The sequence below is a fragment of the Microtus ochrogaster genome, linkage group LG3, assembly GCF_000317375.1.
Source record: "Microtus ochrogaster isolate Prairie Vole_2 linkage group LG3, MicOch1.0, whole genome shotgun sequence".
In the NCBI taxonomy this organism is placed as follows: domain Eukaryota; kingdom Metazoa; phylum Chordata; class Mammalia; order Rodentia; family Cricetidae; genus Microtus; species Microtus ochrogaster.
In genome coordinates this window covers 43,235,975-43,248,207 of record NC_022029.1, presented here as the reverse complement: position 1 = coordinate 43,248,207, position 12,233 = coordinate 43,235,975, and positions in this window count along the sequence as shown.

The window sequence follows — 12,233 nt, the reverse complement described above, 5'->3', positions numbered from 1 at the left end:
TGTCTGTCTCCCCCGCTCCTACTTAACTTTGCTCTGTCCTCTGAAAGTATTGTCCACTCAGGTGAAGGAGTGGGTCTCCAAGCTCTAGGTCGCAATGGGGCAGTGAGTCCCCCGATGTTTGGAAAGCTCTTGCCCCTACCGTTTCCTGCACAAAACGTTCTGCTGGGCTGTAAACGTGCTAGCTTCCCTTGATTCTGGATTTGGCCATGTTTGGGGTGCCAAGGCATAATCTTTAAATAATTAAAGCCTTATGTAGGCGGTGCCGGGGGCCCCCTACTACAAGTTGAACATGTTGCATGTCTATCTTCTACTGTTAAGAAAGTCAATGAGACACTGTTCCTTCATTCTCATAGGTTACCAGAGCTGTAATGCATTTGTCCTTCTAACAGTGTGTGTGTGTGTGTGTATGTGTGTGTGTGTGTGTGTATGTGTGCATGTGTGCGTGTGTGTAACCTTTACACAGTGCTTCAGCATCGCTCTGTTATTAGCTAAGCACAAAATGGTTTCCACAAGGGTAATTTCCTGTAGTCAGAGAGGCTTACTGTGGCACCTAGGGTAGCATAGACAACAATAATGTTCTATGTTTTTCAAAAAAAAAAATAATTTAATAATCTGAACGTCTTTCCATAAATAAACAACGCATGTTTGAAGAGACAGCCATATTTACTTAGATTTGTACACTACACAGTGAATTCATACGTCCCAGTACCACACGGTGCCTCATAAATATGTCCAGGTTTTTTATCCACTAAAATTGAATTTAAATTTAGATAAACAAAATACATGACCATCTTGACACAACTGTCCCTATGTCGACACATTTAAAGTAGCTTATAATTTTGTACATTATCCTAATGCCTTTGCTTTCCGTCTCTGAGCTAGCCAGAATGTCACATCTATACCCCACACCTCACCTTTATGAGCTGTTTTACGATTACCACGTCCTTCCACATATAAGATTTCATTGACTCAACAGCTCTGGGTAAATTTTCTCATTTTATAAAATGACAAAAATGAGCCGGGGGGGGGGGTTCTGTCCAGCTGGGAGCGACAGTGGCCACCTGATTGGAGGGTCACTAAGAAGGAAGGGCACCCTGCTGTGGCCTTATGCCAGCAGGGGACAGAAAAGTCCCTTAGAACACCTGCTAGATTGCGTCCCATTTCCTCTAATCATAGATGCAGCCACTTCTTTCTTCCATCGCTTGTTTGTTTGTTTCTTTGTTTGGATTTTTGGGGGGTTCGGTTGTGTGTGTGTGTGTGTGTGTGTGTGTGTGTGTGTGTGTGTGTGTCCAAAGACATGAAATTCTCATTCCTTCCTGTGTTCCTTAGTATGAGCAAGCAAGTCTAACTAATGGTCTTAACAGAACCAACAGGAAAAATTGAGCTCCTTTTCCAGGGTCGCAAGCCTTGTGCATAGAAGGTAAAGCAAGGTGGCATGGTGCATACCTACTATCCTAGTACCCCAAAGCAGAGACGGAAGGACCACCATGCCTTCAATGCCCTCTGCAGTTATATGCTGAGAGTCTGTCCCCTATGGTTCATCTATTACCTCAGGGAAATCCCATGAAGAAGGGGTGCTGAGGAGAGAGAAGGGAGCAGAATATGTGAATGTTAGCATTAGCCTGACCATATAGACACATTGGCAGATAGACTTCTTCCACTGTGGCAGGACTCCCTAGAGTTATCCTAGAGGCAAATGAGGAGGCTTTGTAACCCACAGGCCATGGGACAGACCAGTAAATTGAATGCTCAGGGAACTGGATGGGACACTCATATGGCATCTGCTACAAGTACCACCAGTACCACCAGTAGAATGATAACTGACACTTACTGATAACGAAATATTCTAACTCTTTTTTTCTTTCTTTCTTTTTCTGGTAGGAGGGGCTGTTATTTATTTGTGGGGCTTTTTTGTTTGTTTTGTTTTGTTTTTGGAGACAGGGTTTCTCTGTAGCTTTGGAGCCTGTCTCAGAACTAGCTCTTAGACAGGGATGGCCTAAAACTTACAGAGATTCACCTGCCTCTGCCTGCCGAGTGCTCCGAATAAAGGGGTGCACACCACTTCCTGGTGTGTGGATTTTTTTTTTTTTTGAGAGAGAGAGAGAGAGGAGGGGGAAGAGTCTTATTTGGTCTCAAATCCATGCTCACCTGCCCCTGCCTCCTAAGTGCTGAGATTAAAGGTGTAAGTGACCACATCCAGCCTTTGTTCCCAATTCTTAAAACAATCCTACTGAGGCTTAGCTTCCTGAGCAGACATGAACAAACATCTACCCATCCCCAAAGGCACCACAATAGACCAGAGACACAAGGACACTCTCTCCAGCCTGGCGGACCCATGAGTGTATTGAAGTGACTCGCAGGAGCAGGACAAAAGGTTACTTACAGGATGTGGATGATTCAGGGGCCAGCTGCAGCACCAGACAGCCCACCCCAGCCTGGTGACAACTTGTGACAAAGGCACCAGAAAGCTCCTGGCACAACTTGGGGTCAATTATTTTAGTTGGCAACTCCTCCTCTGCTTATCAGTTAGCCTCAGAGAGGGGTCCTGTGAATCCTGTAAGTTTTAGGGCCTCCTAAGCCTTGTGTTATGTTAGCCTCTTGAGTCTTAAAAGATTCCTTCTCCCTCCAGGAGGAAATATTCCAATTTGGAGGGAATAGCTATGTAACACCATCTTAGTTTGACTTTCTATTGCTGTGAAGAGATACCATGACCATGGAAACTCTTTTTTTCCCCCAAAGGTAACCTGGTAATTTTTAAAATGTATTTATTAATTACATATACAATGTTCTGCCTCCATATATGCCTGCCCCGACAGAAGAGGGCACCAGACCTCATAATAGACGGTTGTAAACTACCATGTGGTTGTCGGGAATTGAACTCAGGACCTCTGGAAGAGCAGCCACTTCTCTTAGTCTCTGAGCCATCTCTCTAATCTCGTCATGGCTACTCTTAGCTATATCTTGCAGGCAATAGGAAGTCGATGGAGACACTGAGCAGAGCTTAATCAAAAGACCTTAGAACCTGCCTCCATCATGACATCCTCCCTCCAACAAGGCCACGTCTACTCCAACAAAGTCACACCTCCTAATAGCATCACACACTTTGGGGACCATTCTCTTTCAAGCTGCCACAAACACCTACACATCCCTTTCGTTTTATGTTTGAGTGTGATGGCGAGTGTTGAATTCCGGCTTGCAGCACCCAGGAGCCAGGTCTCTGGGCAGGCACATGGAGAATTATCCTGATTGTATTAACTCAGATGAGAAGACCCCCTCGCTGTAGCAGCGCCATCCTGTTGGCAGGAAATCCTGGACGGCATAAAACAGAGTAAGGAAAGGGAGCACACCTTCATTCACCCCTCTCTGCCTCCTGACTGTGAGTGGGATGTGACCAGCTGCTTCAAGTTCCCATGGCCTTGACCACCCCATTACAAGAAACACGACCCCATACTGTGTGCCAAGACAACCTTTATTCCATGAGTTGCTTTTGACAGTATTTTGTTATACTAACCGAAAAAATAAACTAATTCAATTAGTGGGGGTGGGGGTGGAAATGAACTAGAAGAAATCTGACTTGCCCTCGGGTAACCCCTAGAGCTGGGCACTGGTAAGGCAGCGTTGAATCCTTATAAACTGACTCCACAGCCTAAGACTTGCCCTGGTCAGTGGCTTCAGCCTCACTTCTACGCCAATGCTCAACAGTAAGATGAAGAGGGAGGTTCATGGCTAGGCATTGCCACAAGACCAAAGCTGGAGCCACAGAACAGTGGAAGTCTTTGTGCTATGCCCCACAATGGAAGAAAAAAAAATGTACCAGGCACACAAGAAGAAAAACTATCAGAAATGCAGATATCCATTTAAGAAGACAAATAGTGTAATATTTAGGTAGCACTTGCTGTGGGCACCATAAGATTTCCAGGGTTTTTCTTTCTAAAAGCTGTTAGGAGTCTCTTGCTGAGATACAAGCTGATGACTGGGCTAGATCTGTGGAAAAGGCTTGGATGTGTGTGATCAATTAGCCTATGATTTGAGACACACCATTTAGAAGCAAATGGAAGAATGGCCCGCCCTTTCTGGCTCTGAGTCTGTCTCCTCACTTGTGTAAACAGGGTTCCTGACAAGTTGCTTTTCTTTCCTCTTCCCCCCCCCCTTTTCCTTCCTTTTCTTTTGAAGACAGTGTCTTACTATGTAACTGATAATTCTCCCTGCTCAGTTTCCCAAGTGCTGGGATTACAGGTGTGCAGCACCATGCCTGGATTTAGGGCCTGGAGTCTTTAAAAAGATATAGTAGCCTGGAGCTGTGGCCTTGGCAGCTGAGGTGCACAGGAAGCCATTTTCTTCACTGACAGGAAGTGGGTCCACTAGGCTCCTAAAACGTTAGGGATTTTTTTCTTCTTCTTCCTTTTCCTTCCCCAGCTCCTTCCAGATCTCCCCCTATCCAACTTTATTATCCCCTGCATCTTCCCTCCTCTTTTTGTCCCCCCCCTTGCTCTGTCCTTCTCTTCCTCCTCTCCAACTCTGTGTCTATCAGTCTGTCTGTCTTTCTTTCTCTCCCACTGAGTTTGGGTCCTGGGTCAATCCACCAGCTATCACACTCTTAAAGAAAACTGGGCTTCTTCCAGCAGCAATGAAATGCCAGCAGCTCCTCGGCTAGGGATGGGAGATCATATCTGCTTCCCTCCTCCACACTTGGATTTTGTCTAGTTGGAGCTTGCCGGGTTTGGAATTTTCTCTAGTCTGAATTAGCACCGTTTTGTTCAGAACTGCACTGGTAGGTATATGTTTCCAGATGGGTTGTCACGGTAGCTGAAAGGGTTCAGAGCTGGGTAAGATCAGTGATTACTTCTTTTCTGCAATAGCAGGCACACTCCTTTCTAACACTATGAAAGCTACCAGGAGGGATAAAACTTCTGGTTAAGCACCAGCTAGATTTCCCCCATGGTTTCTGTCTCAAGCATGTGGAGTCTTTAGTAATAAGATATTAACGCCAAGTTCTAGAGAGTAACCAAGAGCATTGGCAACAACCCGTAATGTTTGTGAGAAGTTTATTTTGAACCCCTCATAAAGAGGTAATCTATTCCTGGTACTGAGGGTTTTTATTTCATAGGGTGTGGTATTTAGCTGGGATGTTTTCTCCCCTTTATAGAACAAGTCCATTCGGACTCTTTTTATATATGTGTTTGTACACATTGTAGAAAGTTTCTACAGCCGTAGGTTTCCATAATAATTTTTTCAAAAGGTCTTTAGTGTTATTATCACTCCCCCCGTATTTCCTCCTCTGTCTTGATCTCCCAGATCCCATTTAATTCTTTCTGTCCCATTTTTCCACTTTGCCAATTTATAACACTGCATTCTATTTCCTCTTCCTCAAAAGATCACAACCTCCTCCATGACCCCTTACCAACTACTTAACCTTTGTGGGTAGTCCAGATGAAATACATATATCTAAAACTTAAAAGCTAGCATCCACATATGAGAGAAAATACATGCTTTGTCTTTCTGGATCTGAGTTACCTCGCTCAGAATGATTGTTTCCAGTTCTCTTTTTTTATTAGTTTGCTAGGAAATTTGTATGATGAATTTTGATCATACTGACTCTTTCCGGATTCATTGCCTCTTCCCAGTTCACCCAACAAGTGCATCTTGTGTTGTTCCTATTCTTTTAGTTAGGTGGCCTTCACTATCGAGTGACCAAACCATCAGGAACTACATCCTTAAAGGAAACGGACTCTCTCCCCCACCTAGCAGCTATCCACCGTCAGCAGCTCCTTATCTAGGGGTGGGAGTCTATCCCCCTCTCCCCTTTCCATGCAAAAATTTTGTCTGACTTGAGCCTAATCAGGTCGGATGCACTCTGAACTGTCATAAATTCATATGTATAACTTCTCTGTTACATCCAAAAGAACACTGTTATTTTTATATTCATCTTATGATCATATAGTCACTTCTGCCTCTTAATATCTTTCTGCCCCCCTCCTACTTTTTACAATGATTCTTGAGCCTTGGGAGGAGCAGTTGTGATATAGATATAGATATCATTCAGGCATGAATAATCTCAGTCTCTGATCCTCTGCTGTGGGCCTCTACGTTAATCGCCATTTTCTGCAAAAGGAAGCTTCTCTGTGTAACATCCGAGGGGCTGTTTTGTTGAGGTTTTCTGTCTTGCCCGGTTCCCACAGCTGTTTAGCCCCAAAGAAGATCACACAAAGGTCTCCATAAGTTATAAGCTGATTGGCCCATTAGTTCAGGCTTCTTATTAGCTCTTATGGCTTATATTAACCCATTATTCTGATCTATTTTAGCCATATTGCTTGGTACCTTTTTCAGCTGGCAGGTCACATCCTGCTTCCTTGGTGGTCTGCGCAGGACTGGGAGGAATCAACTTCCTCCTTCCCAGAATTCTCCTGTTCTCATTGTATCATTTTTACTTTCTGTCTGGTTTTCCTGCCTATACTTCCTGCCTGGCCAATCAGTATTTATTTAAAACATGATTGGCAGATTACAGACAATTCTCCTGCACCATCTCTGATAAAAACTGACAGATGCATTAATCTATGGGTATAACGATAAGCCATTAGGATCTGTTTTAATGCTGTGCCTATTTAGCAAAGTAGTAGTAGTAAGTTCTCCACTAAGGCCTATGGTTCTTGCCCCAGCAACAGTACCAGGTATAGGTTTCAACTTACAGAACAGGCCCTAAATCCTGATTAGAAAGTGGCTTCCATGATAGCCATGCCACTATTGCATCAGTGGACCTGTCTTTCCAGGCTGCTCATTGTTGTGCACTAGAGGGTTGACATCCCAGTAAGATTAGTGGTGTGATTCATTTTCTCCTCTGGTAGCATACATAGAACCTTTAAGCATTATGAAAGTCATCTAGTGGAGAAGAAGCCTCCAACTGTATACCAACTTGATTTATTGTCTTAGTTAGGGTTTTCTATTGCTGTGAAGAGACACCAAGACCACGGCAAGTTTTGTTTTTTTGTTTTTGTTTTGTTGTTGTTGTTGTTGCTTTTTTAAGACAAGGTTTCTCTCTGTGTAGCCATGGCAATCCTGGAACTCACTTTGTGGACCAGGCTGGCCTCAAAATCACAGAGATTGCCTGCCTCTGCCTCACAAATGCTGGGATTAAAGGCATGAGCCACTACAGCTTTCCTACAGCAATTCTTATAAGGAAAACATTTAATTGAGGTGGCAGCTTACAATTTTGGAGACTCAGTCCATTATCATCATGGCGGGGAGCTTGGCAGAATGCAGGCAGACGTGGAGCTAGAGCTGAATGTGGTACATCTTGCAGGCAACAGGAAGTCAATTAAGATACTGGGCTTTATCCTGAGCATCAGAAACCTCAAAGCCCACCCACACACCACACAGTGACACACTCCCCCCAAGAAGACCATGCCCAGTTCCACAAAGCCACACCTCCTAAAAGTACCACTTTCTATGAGATTATGGGGGTCAATTACATTCAAGTGGGGAATAAGCTTCTATACATACCAATTTGGCTAATTCATGCTCTATGACTCAAGTGTGTGGTGTCTTCAGCAATAGGATCTTCCTCTCTAGTTCTGAGGGGTGATCAAGAGCATTGTCAGCAGCCTGTAATAGTTGGAGTTCTTTGTGGATGTTAACTTCCAATATCGATTATTTGTGCTTCATTTGGAATATCATGGAGGTCAGGAAGTTTGTAAAAGGCCTTGGGAGTTGGGATTCAAGAGAAGAGAGAGAATCCATGGTGTAAAGGTTTAAAGGGGATAATAGAACAGGAATTGTTCAGTGAGGATGAGAAGACAGGGTAGAGAAGGGAATAGAGAGAGGGATCACCAAATACTAAAGACAAAAGAAGCTTCCTAAAATGTGTACATATACAAAAGAATACAGGTGAATTAGCTTATAGTAAGGTGCAATGCCCCTGCTACACACAAGACCCAATGCCAAAAGTGGGTCATTCCTTTAGAAGCTGTTGGCCATGGAGATCCCATAGATCTCCAAATACTACAGACTATGGCCAGTGGTTTCTTTTTCTTTCTTTCTTTTTTTTTTTTTTAAAAAAAAAGATGGTTTTCAAAGTTTTTAACTCCCAAGAAGAGAAATGTCTCCTTCTTTTAATCTTACTGTTCCCCCCAAATCTTTTAGGATTCATTTTCTGTAAAACTTTGTTTCAGTCCAAGTGGGCCATGGTTAGGTCCACTCTTCTCTTCTTCTTTTGCTTTAACTTGTTTGTGCTGTATGTAGAAATAGAGGGCTCTATAAATACAAACATCATGTTTTCCTTCAAGACAACAAAGGATAGAATTGATACAGAACTCAATCTCCAACAGTGTAGTACCCACAGATGAGGGAGCTCATAGGACCTCTAGACAATTCGGAAGAACTTATTGATAATAAAATCTTATTTTAAGATAAATAATTTTCAACAACATTAGTTGTTTACAATGTGTTGCTGTGGTCAAGTGTATAAATCATTTTTTTAAAAACTGGAGTGATTCTGGTTTAAAAGATGTGCTTTAATGTATAAAATCTTATATAAATTCTTCAAATTTTAATTTTGACTTAAAAACTTAATTTAGTTGCAGAGAAGTCAGTAGAAGAATAAAATATAGTGGGGGAAAATGCCTGTGAACAATGCTGAATGGAGACACTATTTCTCCAAGAAAGGATATAATGTAAATATTCCGTTAAAGAAGTTTGCATTTTCTAAATGGATTACAGTAAGTATCACATTTCTGTGGTGTTTAAAATCCACTGGGCATGTTAGAAAGAGCATTGTAACAGCTTTCTTTTAAAATGTCAATATTTATAAAATGCTGGAAACTCTATCCCTAGAAACTACTTAAATTTATAATGAAAACTTTAGATGTCAACTCTAAAACTGTATAAAGGTCTACAAAATTCTACAAATTCTTTTAGGGGTGATATGAGCAAACATGTTTGAAAATAAAATATGTAAGGCAAAAGCAAGCTGGTTTTGGAGACAGTGTGGTGGACCACAATGAAAACTGCCACGAGGCAGGAATACAATGGGATTGGGAAGGGGTTGTCACTCATGATGCTGGTGAGAGCCGCTTCAGTATAGAGGCCGGTTTCTTGTAAGATTGGCTTGAACAAAATGATAGGTGAGGAGCAAAGGGTTAATTAAAGATGTCTTTGGTGCCTTTCACTATGAGAAGAGCATGAAGAAGGTAGAGTTAGAGCATCAGTTGAGATCCAGAGGTCAACAAAGAAAAGAGAGAACACGTTGACTACTCAAGGCAAGACCCGCAGAAGGTGAAACTGAGCAGGCATGAGAGAAAGGGGACATTACTAGGAAAGAGTGAGGAGGTCAGGTGACATGTGGACGTATCTTCCGTTATAATAAGAAGGAAGGAATGAGAGGTGTCTGTCTTAGGTAAGGTTTGCATTGCTGAGAAGAGACACCATGAGCATAGCAACTCTTATAAGGAAAACATTTAATTAGGGCTGACTTACAGCTCAAGAGTTTAGTCCATTATCGTCGTGGAGGGAAGCATGGGGAATGCAGGCAGACATGGTGCTGGAGAGGTCCCTGAGAGGTCTGCATCTGGATCTATAGGCAGTACGAAGAGAAAGCCACACTGGGTCTGGTTGGAGCACCTGAAACCTCAAAGCCCACCCCCAGTGACATACTTCCTCCAACGAGGTCATATTAATTCCAACAAGGCCACGCCTCATTATAGTGCCATTCTCTATGAGCCTATGGGGACCATTTTCATCCAAACCACCACATTCCACCCCTGGCCCCCATAGCTGATATGATATGATATGATATGATATGATATGATATGATATGATATCATAATGCAGAAATACATTCAATCCAGTTTCAAAAGTCCCATAGTCTATTTTTCAGTCTCAACCCCATTTAAAAGTTCAAAGTCCATAGTCTCTTTGGAGACTCATGACAATCTTTCAACAATAACCCCTGAAAAATAAAAATAAAAAAGCAGACTACATTCTTCCAACACACAATGGCATAGACTATACATTACCATTCCAAAAGGGAAGAGAAGGAGCATACTGAGGAAATACTGGACCAAAACAAGAACGGAAAACAGTTAGGCAAAGTCCAAACACTGTGCCTCCATGGCTGATGTCAAAGTGCTCTTCAGATCTCCAGCTCCTCTCAGGTTTGTTGACTGCATCACACTTCTTTCTCTTTAGCAGGTTCTACTCCCTGTTAGCAGATCTCCTTGGCAGGTATCGCATGGCTCTAGCATCTCCAACATCTTAGGGCCTCCTAAGCAATCTACTTTTCACCTTCACAGCTTCATATAATGGGCTCCAGGTTTCCATGCAGGGACACCCCTGGGGCACACCTGGGCTCCAGTTTTCCTTAGTCTCAGAGGGAGATTCCATAACCCCTTTCTTGTGTCCTTGACTCTAAAGCCAGAACCAGATGGCTGGAGCTGCTTGCAGGGGCCAGAACATGGCCTCTTCCTTCGATTGCATCTGCATCAGCTGTTTTCAACAGTTCCCTTCCCTGACTAAGTTTGGCTGTCTTGAAACTCACTCTGTAGGCCAGGTTGGCCTTGAACTCAGAGATCGGCCTGCCTGGGCTCTAGAGTACCAGGATTGAAGGTGTGCACCACCTCTTCAGGCCCTAAACTTTTCTCTAATTCCTCTTTATTAAGTGGGAACTTAGCTGAGTGGGGTCTTTCTCTGAAGTCATCGCTCCCTTGATTTCACTTAGCGTCGGGCTTTTCTTTAATCCACTTACATGTCCTGCTGTCCCACTCCTCCTCAAACTGTCTGTTTTGTATTTTTCCTTGTGTGGCTTGTTCTTTTTCAGTTCATACAGATCTGCATATGCATGGCCACTAATAACCAGGCAACACAGTCAATACTGGACCGTAGAGAAATCTCCTCTGCCAAAGCTGTTAGTCAACTTAACCTCAGGCAGATTTTTTGGACAAGGGCAGAAAGCAGCCACTCTCTTTACCAAAATATCACAGCGCAAGCATCCCCCAGGTGGGAAGGATCTGGGTGGTGATGGTCCAGGAGGCGTGTGTTTCTGGTGGTGATGTCACTGATGAATGAATTTTCTCTGTCAGCCTCAATACGCCATCAGTACACCACGGGATATAAGGAACATGTAGGCAAATTCTCACGACTCTTAGCCTCTTCATTTTTCACTGATAGAAAATCAATAACACCCAGCAATGAGGCACGCACTTGTACCTCTATCTGCCCAGGTGACTGAGGCAGGAGGGGTGCTTAAGTATGGGAGTTCCGGGTCATTGAGATAAGGAAGAAAAAGGGCAGTAGATGTGGTGGAGTGTACAAAAGAAATTATGCTTTTGAATTATCGCCTTCATCACTCATCTCCAAAGGGCCGTGGGCTTGTTTTTGTTTTAACGTTCCTGCGATTTGGGTATGCTGCCACTAGGGAGCAGAGGCGGCACCATCGTGACCTAAGGCTGACCTAAGTCTTACACTGTAGAGATCATTCTTGCCATTGCTTCTCTGCATTTCCAGTAGACACTTTTTGATTTATGTATCTGTGTGTGTGTAAATGTACATGTGGGTGCCTACCGGGGGCAGAAGCGGGCATTAGATCTCCTGGAGTCCAAGTTTACAGATGGTTCTGAGCTGCCCAACAGGGATGCAGGATACTGAGCTCAAAAGAAGCAAGAACACTTAACCGCGAACTGAACCATCTCTCCTGACCGCCCACAGAAAACTAAACAGACAATCGGAGCATGAATTTATGTAGCGAGCTGCATGGTGTCACACCTGATGGAGATGTATAATCAACTCCTGAGATGACTAAGGCCTGACCTATGCTATGATCACGCAATGATTATCAGCTGCCTGCATATGCGTGAACCTATGGGCAGTGCCCACCTGGCAGTTTGGGGTTGGCAGCCCATGCCTACTTAAGGGCTGGGAGAGGGTTATGCCAAGAGAGAGAGGGAGAGAGGAAGGAGAGAGGAGAGAGGAGAGAGAGAGGAAGGAGAGAGGAGAGAGGAGAGAGAGAGGAAGGAGAGAGGAGAGAGGAGAGAGAGGGGAAGAGAGAGAGAAAGTAAATAAAGTCCTGAAAACTGCTGCAAGAAGAGCTCCGGGTGCTGCGTCATTCCTTGCTAGAAGAGGGTGGACGTGACAAATTTACTATTGAGCTACTAATGGAGAAGACGTAAGAAGAAGAGGCTCTTAGATCTTTGCGTATCCACTTGAACTACCCTCAGCTCTCCATCTCTACCTAATCGCATTCCCAG